Below are 17,570 nucleotides of genomic sequence, written 5' to 3'. Positions count from 1 at the left end.
GGCATCATCGAAATCGATGCATCTACATCTACGTGGATACTCTGCAAACCACATTCAAGTGCTTGACAGAGTGTTCATCGAGCCACCTTCACAATATTCCAATCTCGTATAGCGCGCGGAAAGAACGAGCACCTATATTTTTCCGTACAAGCACTGATTTCTCTTATTTTATCGTGGTGATCGTTTCTCCCTATGTAGATCGGTGTCAACAAAATGTTTTTTTATTTGGAGGAGAAAGTTGGTGACGCCTTTCTTTTAATGATGTCCATTCCAAATCCTGTATCATTTCAGTGACACTCTCTTCTATGTTTCGAGGTAATACAAAACGTGTTGCCCTTCTTTGAACTTTATCGTTGTACTCCGTCGGTCAGTCTCCACAACGCGCAGCAGTATTCTAAAAGGGGACGGACAAGCGTAATGTAGGCAGCCTCCTTATTAGATCTGTTACATTTTCTAAGTCTCCTGCCAATAAAACGCAGTCTTTGGTTGGCCTTCCCCACACCATTTTCTATGTGTTCCTTCCAATTTAAGTTGTTCGTAATTGTAATACCTACGTATTTAGTTGAATTTATGGCTTTCATATTGGACTCATTTATCGTGTAACCGAAGTTTAACGAATTCCTTTTAGCACTCATGTGGATGACCTCGCACTTTTCGTTATTTACGGTCACCTGCCAATTTTCGCACCACGCAGATATCTTTTTTAAATCGTTTGGCAATTTGTTTTGATCTTCTGATGACTTTATTAGTCGAAAAACGACAGCGTCATCTGCAAACCACCGAAGACGGCTGCTCAGATTGTCTCCCAAATCGTTTATATAGATCAGGAACAGCAAAGAGCCTATAACACTACCTTGGGGAACGCCAGAAATCACTTGTGTTTTACTCGATGACTTTCCGTCAAGTACTTCTAGCTGTGACCTCTGACAGGAAATCACATGTCCAGTCACATAACTGAGACGATATTCCATAAGCACACAATTTCACTACAAGCCGCTTGTGTGGTACAGTGTCGAAAGCCTTTCGGAAATCCATGAATACGGAATCGATCTGAAATCCCTTGTCAATAGCACTCAACACCTCATGCGAATAAAGAACTAGTTGTGTTTCGCAAGAACGGTGTTTCTAAACCCATGTTGACTGTGTGTCAATACACCGTTTTCTTCGGGGTCATTAATAGTGTTCGAACACAATACATGTTCCAAAATCCTGATGCATATCGACGTTAATGATATGGACCTGTAATGAAGTGGATTACTCCTACTGCCTTTCTTGAATATTGGTGTGACATGTGCAACTTTGCAGTCTTTGGGTACGGATCTTTCGTCGAGCGAACGATTGTATATGATTGTTAAGTATGGAGCTAATGCATTATCATGCTCCGAAAAAAATCTAGTTGGTATACTGTCTGTACCAGAAGACTTGCTTTTATTAAGTGATTTAAGTTGCTTCACTACTCCGAGGATATTTACTTCTACGTTATTCATGTTGGCTGCTGTTCTCGATTCGAATTCTCGAATATTTGCTTCGCCTTCTTTTGTGAAGGCATTTCGGAAGGCTGTGCTTAGTAACTCTGCTTTGTCAGCACTGTCTTCAATAATATCTCCTTTGCTATCGAGCAGAGAAGGCATTGATTGTTTCTTTACGTTAACAAACTTTACATACGAACAGAATCTGTTGGGATTTTCTGCCAGGTTTCGAGACAATATTTCGTTGTGGAAACTGTTATAAGCATCTCGCATTGAAGTCCGCGCTAAATTTCGAGTTTTTGTAAATGTTCGCCAATCTTGGGGATTTTGCGTCTGTTTAACTTTGGCAAGCTTGTTTCGTTGTTTCTGCAACGGTGTTCTGACCCGTTTTGTGTACCAAGGAGGATCAGCTCCGTCGTTTGTTAATTTATTTGGTATAAATCTCTCAATTTCGCCGATACTACTTCTTTGAATTCAAACCACTTCTGGTCCACACTTATGTTTAGAAGGAGTGGAGATTGTCCAAGAGGAAGGCTTCAAGTGAATTTTTATCTGCTTTTTTGAACAGGTATATTTTTCGTTTATTTTTGGAGGATTTGGGAGTTACAATATTCAATCTCGGTACGACAACCCTGTGTTCACTAATACCTGTATCCGTTTTGATGCTCGTTATTTGCTCAGGATTATTTGTTGCTAAGAGGTCATGTGTATTTTCACAACCGTTTACTATGAGCCTGGGCTACTCGAAATAATTTTCAGAGAATGCTTTTAGAACAATTTCGGATGATTTTTTATGCGTGCCTCCGGAATGAAACATATATTTTCGCCAACATCGAGGGTAAATTAAAGTCACGACCAGCTATAATCGTATGAGTCGGGTACGTGTCCGAAATCAAACTCAAGTTTTCTTTGAACCTTTCAGCAACTGTAACATCTGAATTGGGTGGTCGGTAAAAGGATCCAAATATTTTATTCCGGTTGCCAACAATGACCTCTGCCCATACTAACTCACAGGAAGTATCTACTTCAATTTCGCGGCAAGATACACTACTTTTAATAGCAGCAAACACGCCACCGCCAACCGTGTTTAGCCTATTCTTTCGGAACACCGTTAGCTTCTTCCCAAAAATTTCGGCTGAGCTTTCAGTGCTTATAACGATTTGAGGGTCAATGCTTTCTATTAGCACTTGGAGCTCGGTTACTTTCCCAACGCAGCTACGACAGTTTACAACTGTTATACCGATGGTTCCTGTATCTACGTTCTTCCTGTGTTCGGCCTGCGCCCTTTGTGGCTGAAATCACCCACTAACCTAAAAAATCGCCCACTTCACGCCACGCAGTGCCTGCTCTCTTCTGATCCAAGCTCTTCTGATAGTGAAGCCCTTTCTTTACAACAAACATGTCCGTTCCACAGATGTTAATCAGCAAATATTAATACAAATATCGTCGTCGTCGTCGTCGTCGTCGTCACTAACAACCAGTAGCAGCACTGGATATGCCCTCATTCTGTGATTATACAGACTGATCGGATTAGCGATGATTTGGGTTTCCTAAATCTCTAATGCATTGGTGCTTATTACGAAACACTTTAAGGGGCACCCTATTCTCTGCAGTCCTAATAACATCTAGGTGCGTTACAGATTGAAACATCTAAACGTTATGTACCATTGTTTCCATGAATTTTCACTTATCACTCTATCCTTCACAGAGACGCCACTCACGTAACGTGCAGAATCTCATCTATGAGCCGTTTATTTTGCTTTATCATTTCCGCCAAGACTCCAACACAGACTTCGATGTACAAGATTCTGATGTGACACTTTGAGACGTGTATTGCTTTTTTCCTGTGTCTCTACGTTTTCCAAATTACCACACACGGTATCCAAATCAAATAAACCCTGTTGAAGCAAACATTGTGACAAACCGCTTACTAGCATCTTGGTGGACCTTTAGAAAGCGAAACAGCAGTGAATGTGGGTGGCATGGGTTCGACAAGTCGCTTGTACGTTTCTAGATGTATCTGTGACGCATCTCCCGTAAATTACGACCCGCTGGTTGTTGACGCGGAGCTGGTGTCCGATTGCTCGTTGTATGTGTTCCATAAGGTTCAGATCAGGCAAATTATATGATCAAGACGTCTTCACGAATTCACTATCATGCTTCTCAAACCACTGTAAAACGATTCTGATGTTGTGACAGGGATATTTATCCTGTTGGGAGATGCAAGCACCGTTGTGGAAGGTTTCAAGCATGAAGGGAATCATATGGTTTGCAATAATGTTCACCAAGTCCACACCTGTCATGTTGCCTTTGACTATCGCCGCAGCTCCCATGGATGCTCCTGTAAATGTTCTCCATAGCATAATATTGCTTTCACTGTCCTGGGTCAATGGTGTGGTGCGTGGTTCCTGAATACTTTCACGGTGATAACGGCAGGCGTGACTATTGACCTGGTGTAGCAAGTAAGGTACGAGACGCCACTGGGGATATATTTTACGAAATGAGCTTTTAATATGCAGTTAGTATCCCTTCTCGATATCCAAATCCCTCCAATACGTTTCACATGTGTGGTAATGATGTGAGTGCAAGGAAACATAAGGGAAGAATGCCCCTGACATATGTATCGTAGTTTTGAGTCTTACAAGAAATTAATAAATATGACAGTAGCAGGGGGGACACATGTCTGCTAGAGTGAAACAGAAATTCAGAAACATTATGTATATGTAGTAGAACCCCGTGGTCTAGGGGTAGCGTCTTTGATCAGTAAACAAAAGTCCTCAACCATGGGTTCGAAAACTGCCACCGCTTAAACTTTAATAATAAGCACGGCGGCCGAAGGCTTCCGGCATAAGAAGCCACCCTCATTCTGACAACGGCCTTCTCAAAGAGAGCGGAGGAGCGGACACAGGTTCGGGACACTCTCTTGTCCTTGGCGTGAGAAACTACCCCTAAAGCCGGAAGACTCGGTAATAATCAACGGCATATGGATGCAGAAGGCAATGGAAACCACTGCATTAAAGACACATAACATGTAACTACAGGACATGTGGCCTGTAATTGAAAAAGTGTCATCATGATCTCTCCATTGACAAAAGATTCCGAAATAGTCCCCCATTCTGACCTCTGGGAGGCGACTGCCAAGGGGAGGTGTCCATGAGAAAGAGAATGAGTAATCAGTGAAAGGACAGCATTCTACGATTCAGAGCGTGGAATGTCAAAAGCTTCAAAGTGGTAGGGAAGCTAGAAAATCTGAAAGGGAAATGCTCACTCTAGATATAGGAGGAGTCAGTGAAGTGAAATGGAAAGCCGACAAGGATTTTTGTTCAGATGGGTATAGCGTAACATCAACAGTAATCGTAATGAACGTGTAGATAGGGCACAGAGTGAGTTTCTGTGAGTAGTTCAGTGATAGGGTTGTTCTTTTCAGAATCGACAGCAAGCCAGCGCAGACAACAATAGTTCAGCTATATATGCTGACGTCGCAGGCTGAAGATGAAGCGATAGCCAAAGTATATGAGGATATTGAAAGGGTAATACAGCACGTAAAGGGAGATGAAAATCTAATAGTCATGGGGGACTGGAATTCAGTTACTGGGGAAGGAGTATTAAAAGGTTACCGGAGAATATGGGCTTGGGACACAGAATGAGAGAGGAGAAAAAGTAATTGCGTTCTGTAATAAATTTCAGTTAGTAATTGCGAATACTCTGTTCAAGAATCACAAGAGCAGGAGGTATACCTGGAAAAGGCCGGGTGATACGAAAACATTACATCATGTTCAGACAGAAATTCCTAAATCAGATACCGGACTGTAAGGCGTATCCAGGAACAGACATAGACTCAGATCACAGTGTAGCAGTGATGAAGAGTAGACTGAAGTGTAAGATATTGGTCAGGAATGAACTATAATGCGCGAAGAAAGAGGTACATAAGTTCTAAGGAATGAGGAGATAGGCATGACATTCTCTAAGGGTATAGATACAGCAATAAATAATAGCTCAGGAGGCAGCACTGTTGAAGAGAACTGGACGTCTCTGAAAAGGGCAACCACGGAATTTGGAAAGAAAGAAAGAAAGTAATTGCGAAGAACAGACGAAAAATTGCAGTTGGTCGATGAAAGAAGTAAGTACAAAAATGTTCAGGGAAATTTAGGAATAGTAAATAGGGTAAATCAGGGTGATCTGGTGAATAAAAATTTTGGGGCTCGTAGAAGACAAGAAATTGTTTATTTGAACAAAATAAAAACACTCTCCTTTCACAAAATACATAGGTAACATTAACAGTACCACATCCTCTTTAAGGTACTACAAAAGTTTAAAAAAATACTCATTTTTATCAGTTCCACCGTTTCACCCATGTATATGGGCGAAACGGCGAATGCCCTTTGGGTGAAATGGTGAACTTATTTCCCCTGCTTCTTGCCACACACGTCACACACAGATTCATATTTTGAACAGTCTTCATGCAGCCAACGTTGGCAGCTAATACATTTGATTCAATCCACATCCTTTTTAGTGCAACTGTACAGTTCACCGCGCCCTACACGACAACACTCTTCATCATCATCTGCGTCATCATCGTCTTGCAATTGGATATCCAGCGACGAGTCGGTTTCGGTGTCAGTGGGAGACTCTTTTCGTTTCTTAGGCTGCTTCTTTTTGATAATTCCTTTGAAAGTCTCTTCGGTTACAGTTTTTCCTTTGGTTACGGTTTCTCCTTTCGTCCTCTTTTTAGCATTTGCTCTACTCTTCACTGACTCATTTTGTCGTTTTCTGTTTCGCAGGCTGTCGATGTTTTCTGGAGAAGTCAATACCTCAGCTAAAGCTCTGGACTTCTTCCTTGCAGATGCAACTTTATCTAGGATAGGTATCGGCGAAATATGGTCCAAGAGTTTACCAGGGGTTATTTGAGATTCTTCTGTTGCCACTGTCGAGGTCATATCTGTTGCTTCTGATGAAGACTGCATGTTTTCCTGTGGATTTTCCGCCCGTTGCGAACAGCCCAGTTGTGGTGAAGCTTGTAAGTGCTCAAGTCCCTGATCGTTATCTACGTCTGCAGTTGCTTCTTCCGAGGGATTAGGTATCTCCTGCCAGTGCGAACAACTTGGTTGAGGTGAAGTAGGTGTGTTTTCATGTTGTTCGTTGTTTCCCTGGTGTTGATCTGAAGCTGATGTTAAAAACGCTTATTCGGGGATGACATCAGGATTAAACAGGATGATTCCTGTGCTTCTGAACCCCGACACTGCATTCTCTGTCGTAGCTGCTTGTACCCATGCCTTTGTAAGCAGACCTCCGAATATGGACATTTTCTGTTTGGATATATTTTAATGTACGAATTGCAAGCATTGTAATAATAGGATTTCAGAGCTTTAAAAAATGCTTTGTGTAGCGGCTGCAGATAGTGTGTGGTGTGGCTTGGTAGGCAGAGCAAAATTATGTGTTTTTCTTCTGCCAACTATAATGTATCCTCGCTGCTGCAATAAGAGCAATGTCCATCCAAAATAAGAACGACTGTTCCCTTAGGCTTCCTCGGTGCAAAATGGTTCCTTAGCCACAGAAGAAGAATATCAGTTGTTACGTACGCCGACTTTTGTGACATGAAAATCGTGGAACCGGGCGGCATACCGTCCTTGTACTCGGCCTTTTCATTTTTTCCCTTCAAAACAGAAGCTGGGGGTAAAAACATGCCCTCTCGATTGCAGCAAGCGATTACAGATATGGTTTCACCCTTTTCACTGGATGTTATCGCTGGAACGCTCTCAGACCCCTTTGCTGCCAACACGTAACCTGGTCTATTATTCAGCTCAAGTCCGGACTCATCTACGTTGAATATATTTACTGGCTTATCAAGGAGGTTATTCTCTACCAAGATGTTCTGCAACAATGAAAAGTAGTCTGAAACGTTCTTCATACTTAAACACCTTGGCTGTGCTTGTGAAACTCCTTCCAATTTGCGGATTGAGAGTTCCGGATTTCTTTTTAAGAATAAATGTAGCCAGTCCATTCCAGCAGTTTCCTTTCCTCGATTAAATTTGTGATGTTGCTTATATTTCTCAGCTAGTTTGTATGCCATGGTAGTACTTCTGTCCTTGTTGGTGCAAATTCGAAGTTTTGTAATTTTATGATATGTTTTACCAACTTTTTCTCACATTCTTCTGTTAGTACAGGCGGTCCACCCAAAGGTTTTTCCGTAATGCACCCGTTTGCTAATCGTCTCTTCAGCGTTGACCATGGAACGTGAAACTCCTTTGATGCTTTATTCAGGCTCATTCCATTTTGCACCGCTTTTACGGCATCGTTAAGTTGCTCCTTTGTCCAATCAGCACGGCTGGATCCTTTTTGTCTTTTGTAAAATGTAGGCATCTTTGCCTGGAACAATGGTGGTAGTTCGAACATTTACTTTTCTAATCACTGACAAACTAAACTGTACTCGCAAAAAAATATATAAAAACTAATTTTTAAACTAACGATTGTACTGTGACGTCGGATAAAACAGACTATAACTCTCGCATGCGATAGGAAACGCTAACATTTCATGACTTGTCAAAAACCATGGTTGGGATGTACCTAAATAAAAGCCTTACACTTTGCACGTAAGAAAAGTCCTTCACCGTATCACGCCTGCCCGAGTTCACCATTTCTCCGATTTGCTATGGGTAAAACGGTGAATGGCATGGAAGGAAGTTCAAAACACTAGACGCAACGATTTCTAGATTATGTAATACATAAGCAGTATAAGAAGGCAGAATATATGAAAAAATACCCCGCGGACAACGCTACCTGAAGTAACATCTGCAAATGCATGCAGCATATAAAAATTATTTAGCATCGAAAATAGTTTTGTACAAAGTACTTACGGTTTTTCAAACGGAGCTCGTTTTCATCACGTGCACACAGCACAGATGATCAGAGACTGTTCGCATGCAGACATACAGAGACATCTGTTTAACCAGTAAAGAATTCAAGCAATTCACCATTTCACCCGATTCACCATATCACCCTGACTTACCTACAAGTCACTGAGGAATGGAATAAATGGGAAGTGCTGGGAAGCAAAGACGAAATGGCTGGACGAAGGAATGAATCAGCATACAAGATAATCAAACTAACGTTCGTGGAAATGAAAGGCAAGGGCGGTAACATTAAGAGTGCAACGGAATTTCACTGTTAAATTCAGACGAGAGAGTGGATAGATGGAAAGAGTACATTGAGGGGGAAGATTTGTCTGATGTGACAGAACAAGAAGCAGGAGTCTATTTAGAAGAGATATGGGATCCAGTAACAGAATCAGAATTTAAAAGAGCTTTGGAGGGCTTAAGATCAAATAAAGCAGAAGGGATCGATCACATTCTATCAGAAATTCTAAGATCATTGGGAGAAGTGGCAACAAAACGACTATTCACATTGGTCATAACACGGAAAAATATCATCCACACAATTCCGAAGACTACAAGAGCTGGCAAGTGGGAGAATTATCGGACAATCAGCGTAACACCTGCTGACAAGAATATAAAACGAAGAATGGAAAAGAAAACTGAGGATGTTTTACATAACTATCAGTTTGGCTTTACGGAAGGTAAAGGCACCAGAGAGGCAATACTCACGTTGCGATTGATAATGGAAGCAAGACTAAAGAAAAATCAAGACACGTTCATTGACTTGTCGGTCTGAAAAAAGCGTTCGCCAATATAAAATGGTGTAAGATATTCGAAATTCTGTGGAAAATAGGGTTACACTGTAGAGAGAGACGGGTAATATACAAAATGTACAAGAACAAAGAGGGAATAATAAAAGTGGAAGACCAAGAACGAAGTGCTCTGAATAAAAAGGATGTAAGACAGGGGTGAAGTCTTTCGTCCCTACTGTTCAAGCTGTACATCGAAGAAGCAACTATGGAAATAAGACTAAGGTTCAGGATTAAGATTAAAATTTAAGGTGAAGGGGTATCAATGATACTATTCGCTGGTGATATTGCTATCCTGAGTGAAAGTGAAGAAGAATTACATGATCTGCTGAATGGAATGAACAGCGTAATGAGTACGGAATAAGGGCTGAGGGTAAATCGAAGAAAGACGAAAGTAATGAGAAGTAGCAGAAATGAGAACAACGAGAATTTAACATCAGAACTGATGGTCACTAAGTAGATTAAGTTAAAGAATTCTACTATCTAGGCAGCAAAATAACCAATGACAGATAGAGCAAGGTGGAAATCAAAAGTAGACTAGCCCTGTAAAAAGGGCATTCGTGGCCAGGAGAAATCCATTAGTAACAAACATAGACCTCAGCTTGGGGAAGAAATTTCTGAGAATGTACGTCTGGAGCACAGCATTGTACGGTAGTGAAACATGGACTGTGGGAAAACCGGAACAGAAGAGAATCGAAGCATTTGAGATGTGGTGCTACAGATGTATGCTGAAAATCAGGTGGACTGTTAAGGTATGGGATGAGGATGTTCTGCACAGAATCGGAGAGGAAAGGAATATGTGGCAAACACTGACAAGCAGAATGGACAGGATGATAGGACATCTGTTAAGAGATCAGGGAATCACTTCCATGGTATTAGCAGGATCTGTAGAGGGCAAATACATCCAGCAAATAATTGTGGACGTTGGTTGCAAATGTTACGCTGAGATGAAGAGGTTGGCACAGGAGAGGAATTCGTGGTGAGCCGCATCAAAGCAGTCAGAAGACTGACGAAAAAGAAGTGTTGTGGTTGGCAGGAGAGCCAACACCGTGTTACTAGAGGAGGCCGAAAGGCACGCGTTTTAGCTCACGCAGGCTGTCGTGAGGTCTGTTACAGGACAAGGAAATTAGAATTTTGAAAAACGGACGTAGCTGGTGGAATACTTAACTTTAATCCATTAATGATGAACGTCGGTCTTCACAGTATATGATCCACAGTATCAATAGTAACTGATAATGGCGCCTTACTAGGTCGTAGCAAATGACGTAGCTGAAGGCTATGCTAAACTATCGTCTCGGCAAATGAGAACGTAAGTAGGCAGTGAACCATCGCTAGCAAAGTCGGCTGTACAACTGGGGCGAGTGCTAGGAAGTCCCTCTAGACCTGCCGTGTGGCGGCGCTCGGTCTGGAATCACTGATAGTGGCGACACGCGGGTCCGACATATACTACCGGACCGCGGCCGATTTAAAGGCTCCCACCTAGCAAGTGAGGTGTCTGGCGGTGGCACCACAAGAAGTACACGTAATGTCAGTATATTTGAACATGTCATCGATTTGGTAAGTGCGGATGATAAACATGAGGAATGAATCCAACAAAAAAAGTCGTGTTCAAGAGGTCAAGGACAAAGTGTGGCCGTATTTCGTTAAGAGACTTTGTCCCTCGTGTTGCTGCTGCATAAAATTACACAAGTTAAACAGCGAGGTGAGATGGAGTCGCAACGAATGTTGGCCTGCTAAATACGTATCTGAGCAGCTTCTGCCCTCTGCTGTATCCCCCTCAATTGTCTCCGAAGTAGCCTCAGTTCCTGATCTCTGAAGACGACACCGTCCATATCCTCTCTAAAAGCTTATGCTCACCACTTTTGACCTCTCGAGAGCTGCCAGAATATCTGTTTCTAGTAGACCAATCTAAATGAACGTCTCAAACTCTTTTAATGTCGTGGTTATTATGAATAAGAGCCAGCTACGCTCCTCTATAAATTGTTTTTATTTTATGTCATTCACGATGAGTCCATCTCGGCATTTTGCCATCATCAGATTCTCTGTAAACACAGAAGTAAGCGACGGTCTGTAACTATGATCAGAGCAGCTACAATACATCGCTAGGTGTTTTGTCTTACATGTAATATCGTTGCAGTCATTTCTTGTCTTTTTTACAATTAAGGTGTACACTCATAGTTAATGATATAACATAAAAACAATTTACAGAGCAGTGTAGCTAGCTATTATACATAATACCCATGTCTTTAAAAACCATATTTTGCACTGCGAGCTCCAAAGAATGAAAGTCTCAAGCTCTGTCATTGGGAAATCTCGTCTCAGTAATGGCGTGCTTACTATGCAAAATAGTCTCACCGTTTTTGTGAAGTTGTGAGTGCCGAAGAACGCTAAGCCACTGTTCGGATAGTCTGCGAACGGCGACCAATCGTAACTGAGGCTTGGTTTCCTGTGCATAATCCTCATTGACCGTGTATTTACTGGCGGCCCCAGCATGGCATCGTAAGCTTAAAAACTGGTCCTAGCGGAAGATTTTTGCCCTTCACATGTTAAGAAGTGACTTTATCTTGCCGAGGCTCCAGGAGTCGCACGCTTTTACCGTCAGCAGACCGGACGCCCCCACCCCCTGTGGCGGCGGTCAATAGCAGCTTCCAGACGCTCTGTAGAAACTATTGCGGCCTCATAGAAGTGCCGGGGACAGCTGGCGGTCAGCAACCAACCGGCACTGGCAGTTCATCTACATCTACATCTACATTTATACTCCGCAAGCCACCCAACGGTGTGTGGCGGAGGGCACTTTACGTGCCACTGTCATTACCTCCCTTTCCTGTTCCAGTCGCGTATGGTTCGCGGGAAGAACGACTGTCTGAAAGCCTCCGTGCGCGCTCTAATCTCTCTAATTTTACATTCTTGATCTCCTCGGGAGGTATAAGTAGGGGGAAGCAATATATTCGATACCTCATCCAGAAACGCACCCTCTCGAAACCTGGCGAGCAAGCTACACCGCGATGCAGAGCACCTCTCTTGCAGAGTCTGCCACTTGAGTTTATTAAACATCTCCGTAACGCTATCACGGTTACCAAATAACCCTGTGACGAAACGCGCCGCTCTTCTTTGGATCTTCTCTATCTCCTCCGTCAACCCGATCTGGTACGGATCCCACACTGATGAGCAATACTCAAGTATAGGTCGAACGAGTGTTTTGTAATCCACCTCCTTTGTTGATGGACTACATTTTCTAAGGACTCTCCCAATGAATCTCAACCTGGTACCCGCCTTACCAACAATTAATTTTATATGATCATTCCACTTCAAATCGTTCCGCACGCATACTCCCAGATATTTTACAGAAGTAACTGCTACCAGTGTTTGTTCCACTATCATATAATCATACAATAAAGGATCCTTCTTTCTATGTATTCGCAATACATTACATTTGTCTATGTTAAGGGACAGTTGCCACTCTCTGCACCAAGTGCCTATCCGCTGCAGATCTTCCTGCATTTCGCTACAATTTTCTAATGCTGCAACTTCTCTGTATACTACAGCATCATCCGCGAAAAGCCGCATGGAACTTCCGACACTATCTACTAGGTCATTTATATAGTGAAAAGCAATGGTTCCATAACACTCCCCTGTGGCACGCCAGATGTTACTTTAACGTCTGTAGACGTCTCTCCATTGATAACAACATGCTGTGTTCTGTTTGCTAAAAACTCTTCAATCCAGCCACACAGCTGGTCTGATATTCCGCAGGCTCTTACTTTGTTTATCAGGCGACAGTGCGGAACTGTATCGAACGCCTTCCGGAAGTCAAGAAAAATAGCATCTACCTGGGAGCCTGTATCTAATATTTTCTGGGTCTCATGAACAAGTAAAGCGAGTTGGGTCTCACACAGTCGCTGTTTCCGGAATCCATGTTGATTCCTACATAGTAGATTCTGCGTTTCCAAAAACGACATGATACTCGAGCAAAAAACATGTTCTAAAATTCTACAACAGATCGACGTCAGAGATATAGGTCTATAGTTTTGCGCATCTGCTCGACGACCCTTCGTGAAGACTGGGACTACCTGTGCTCTTTTCCAATAATTTGGAACCCTCCGCTCCTCTAGAGACTTGCGGTACACGGCTGTTAGAAGGGGGGCAAGTTCTTTCGCGTACTCTGTGTAGAATCGAATTGGTATCCCATCAGGTCCAGTGGACTTTCTCTGTTGAGTGATTCCAGTTGCTTTTCTATTCCTGGGACACTTATTTCGATGTCAGCCGTTTTTTCGTTTGTGCGAGGATTTAGAGAAGGAACTGCAGTGCGGTCTTCCTCTGTGAAACAGCTTTGGAAAAAGGTGTTTAGTATTTCAGCTTTACGCGTGTCATCCTCTGTTTCAATGCCATCATCATCCCGGAGTGTCTGGATATGCTGTTTCGAGTCATTTACTGATTTAACGTAAGACCAGAACTTCCTAGGATTTTCTGTCAAGTCGGTACATAGAATTTTACTTTCGAATTCACTGAACGCTTCACGCATAGCCCTCCTTACGCTAACTTTGACATCGCTTAGCTTCTGTTTGTCTGAGAGGTTTTGGCTGCGTTTAAACTTGGAGTGAAGCTCTCTTTGCTTTCGCAGTAGTTTCCTAACTTTGGTTTTGTACCACGGTGGGTTTTTCCCGTCCCTCACAGTTTTACTCGGGACGTACCTGTCTAAAACGCATTTTACGATTGCCTTGAACTTTTTCCATAAACACTCAACATTGTCAGTGTCGGAACAGAAATTTTCGTTTTGATCTGTTAGGTAGTCTGAAATCTGCCTTCTATTACTCTTGCTAAACAGATAAACCTTCCTCCCTTTTTTTATATTCCTATTAACTTCCATATTCAGGGATGCTGCAACGGCCTTATGATCACTGATTCCCTGTTCTGCCCATACAGAGTCGAAAAGTTCGGGTCTGTTTGTTATCAGTAGGTCCAAGATGTTATCTCCACGAGTCGGTTCTCTGTTTAATTGCTCGAGGTAATTTTCGGATAGCGCACTCAGTATAATGTTCGAGGAAACGCCAATATCGTCAAAGAAAGAAACTGCTGGCCCACCTCAAAGAACGTGGCTCAACGGCCCACGGCCTTGGGGTATTCAATGGCTTAAGAGTGACCGGTTCCTCGGACACTGACCTGGTCTCCAGCCGAGTCCTAACAGCGCTCACCCACCACTAATCTGCTGTTCTGTCCTCCAACTAGTGATAGGCTAAACTGCGATTTTCCGCTATCAGTGATTTCTGTGAATGCTACTTTTCAGTATCTGTTATTCTTAACTGTGATTTATCGCAGTTGAGAGTCGCAGTTAAGGAACGTAGGTCGTGTATCCCTCCGCCACTGCTATTTCTGCTACTTCCGCGATTTCTGCGACTTCTGCTACTTCTGCGATTTCTGTGACTCCTGCGATTTCTGCGACTTACCACCGTATGAAAAAGTTACATCTGCCCACACAAAAAATTTCATCTCAACAAACCTTTCATTGGTAAGTACCTTTTACGTTTGTTCTTCCGTTGGCTTTAATTTTGTATTAAAGAAACAACTGTGAAAATATTAATAGTGTAATTAATATGCAAGTATCCATACAGTACCGTAATAGTTCGTGTTTAGAAAATGAATTCTAACATATTGTTATGTTCACAGGTACCCGAACTACATTTCAGTCACTCAGTAAAGTGATAACTCAAAATATCATTGTCAACAGATCTGGAGAAATTGCCACTGCGTCTTTAGACCGTTTTCGTCAGACGAGAGGTTAGTTTCTAAGTGTTTCGATGGATTTAATTACTTCAATTAGATCGTTCTTGCAAATGTGAAATGTACCCCATTGAGTGGCTTTCATTACAGCAAATATTAGCAATCTAATCTGTCAATTATATTGCTTGTAATTAGTGACAGCAAAAATTGTTTAATAATCCTTGTGATTTTGCAGACACGGTTCTGACTCCGATTACTGGTTGCTGTACGTATCTATTCACATCAAGGCTGTTGAGAGAGACTCGTGAAGATTCAAGACAGCTCTTAGAGGATTTGCAGTTTAAAAGTGACATAGGCCTAATCGTGAAATAAGTGTGCAGATGAGTGATTAAACTGTGTTTTATTGAAGTTGTTGTTCGATTTTAAGGGAATAATAAATGTTAAATACAGTAAGTGAATAATGAAAATCTCATTTTCCACGTGTTAATCCGTCCTATACCCGTAATTTTCCGCCACTTATTTATTGGTACACACTTGTTGGAGAGTGACGTGCCGCCCCCCGCCCCCCCCCCCCCCCTTTCTCCACAATCTTGGTGTGACACAGACCTGTAACATATGCATTTTGAGGCTGTTGATATGAAAGTGGGAAGTACAGATCTTCCAGTTAAATCAGGAACAGCTTAAGTGCATTACTTGACAGTAACACAGGAAAATCTTACTTATGTAGGTGGTAGTAGTGTCGGCAAAAAGTTCTTTTGTGTGAAGATGCCATGTAGAACACCTGGTGTAAAACTTTTCTCCCTAGTCTTGAACTGTGTCGGAACAAAAGTGAGGCATACATATGACTCGATAATACTGTTTTCATTTTACTGCACTTATATAGATGTCTGAGCTCTGTTGTGTTAACATTGCAAAGTCCTGTAGGCATGTGGAGTATTAACCAAAACTGTCATATTGGAAGCAGAATCAAACACATTTGTTACGTTACTTGATATTTTCAGGAGAAATAGGCAATGTTGCTTCTTATTAATATAATACATTCAGAGTCACAGTTTGACCAACCATAACTGATTATGAATGCGCATGTCGTCATATAATATGAAGGGCTTATTTCAATAGTGGTACATTCGGGAGGACGACGGTTCAATCCCGTCTCCGGCCATCCTGAATTAGGTTTTCCGTGCTTTTCCTAAATCGTTTCAGGCAAATGCCGGGACGGTTCCTTTGAAAGGGCACGGCCGATTTCCTTCCCAATCCTTCCCTATCCCGAGCTTGCACTCCGTCTCCAATGACCTCGTTGTCGACGGGACGTTAAACACTAACCACCACCACCACCACCACCACCACCACCACCACCACCACCACCACCACCACCATCAATAGTGGTACAAGTCCATTACCTCCACTATTCTGTCTATAATGCTTCTGAAATTAATGATACAAACAAACATAAATAAAGGTTCATCTCTAGCAAGAAGCCATATGTTTGAATATTTCTGGTATCTCAACTGCAGATTTTTCAGCGCTCATTTAGCTTTACGACTCTGTATCTCAAAATGAACAAAAATTGTCTTGTAACACTATTGAAATAAGCCCTTCATATGCACACACAGCACATCGATATTGTGAGGCACAAGGCGCTCATAACGAAGTAAGTACGTTGGTCAACAGATGGCACTAGGAAAAAAGTGTTAACTGCGCTTTTTAGTTGCTACTTACGACTTCTAGCCGCGACTTGTCACTGAAATCGCAGAAAGCAGTACGGAATTCGGCCAACAGATGGCTCACGGGGTTGAATGTTAAATGCTACTTGCGACTGCTAACTGTGACAAATCGCAGATTTTGTAAAATTTTTATTGTGATATCTGTGACTTCTCAATCACTGTGATTTCTAACAGATACCCGATTTCCTGCCCACCACTACCTCCAACTAAACGGAGATTCAGTGCAGCAAGATGTACTTAAACTAGGCAAGGGAAATCTCGGCAGTCATTACACGTGAGCCTTGAGAATTAAGCCCTATATTACGTATACGATACGTTTGCGAGAACTAAATCTGCCTGTCATATTACTGATTCAAAACATACGCGTATTAACAGCCTGATTTAAACTAGTTGCCACTAGACGCCTAAGCTCCAAAGTTGCGCCGCTGTCGTGTCCAGTAGTCGGCAGGCAGCTTCACGGCGCACCGCTCTTCGCGGGGATAGCAAATCACCTTAGAGCCTATATTTTCCACAAAAATCAAATTAAAAAATCTCAGATTCACTTACGATGTACATCTCTGTAGTGTCTCTCAGCATGGAAAAAATCTATTCTTAATTTCAGTTGGGGAATGAGTTACGTAAATTTTTTGAAACAGATTAAATTTTTCCGCCCATGAAAACTTCAAACTTATCACGTCAATATCTCAATGTTTAATGCTCTCACAGCAATACTTTTTTCTTGTTCATTACCAAAATATCTAGACTGGTAACGAATCTTTTGATACTTTCGTACTGCATTGTATCTCATGCTTCTGAAAACGGAGTTTCGTGCAAATGTGTTGGCATTTAACTCGTACCAAATATGAAGTTTAAAGTCTCTATATCTTGCAAAATAAAGCTGAACGGCGTTGGCATGAGGGAACGGACAAGGTCTAAAACTTACAAAAAATATGAAAGCCACTGTTTTACATGTTATTAGTATGGAACTACAAACGTGGA

The sequence above is a fragment of the Schistocerca nitens genome, chromosome 7 (genome assembly GCF_023898315.1).
Source record: "Schistocerca nitens isolate TAMUIC-IGC-003100 chromosome 7, iqSchNite1.1, whole genome shotgun sequence".
Lineage (NCBI taxonomy): Eukaryota > Metazoa > Arthropoda > Insecta > Orthoptera > Acrididae > Schistocerca > Schistocerca nitens.
The sequence above is the reverse complement of the archived record's forward strand: the minus strand, read 5'-3'. Positions refer to the sequence as shown.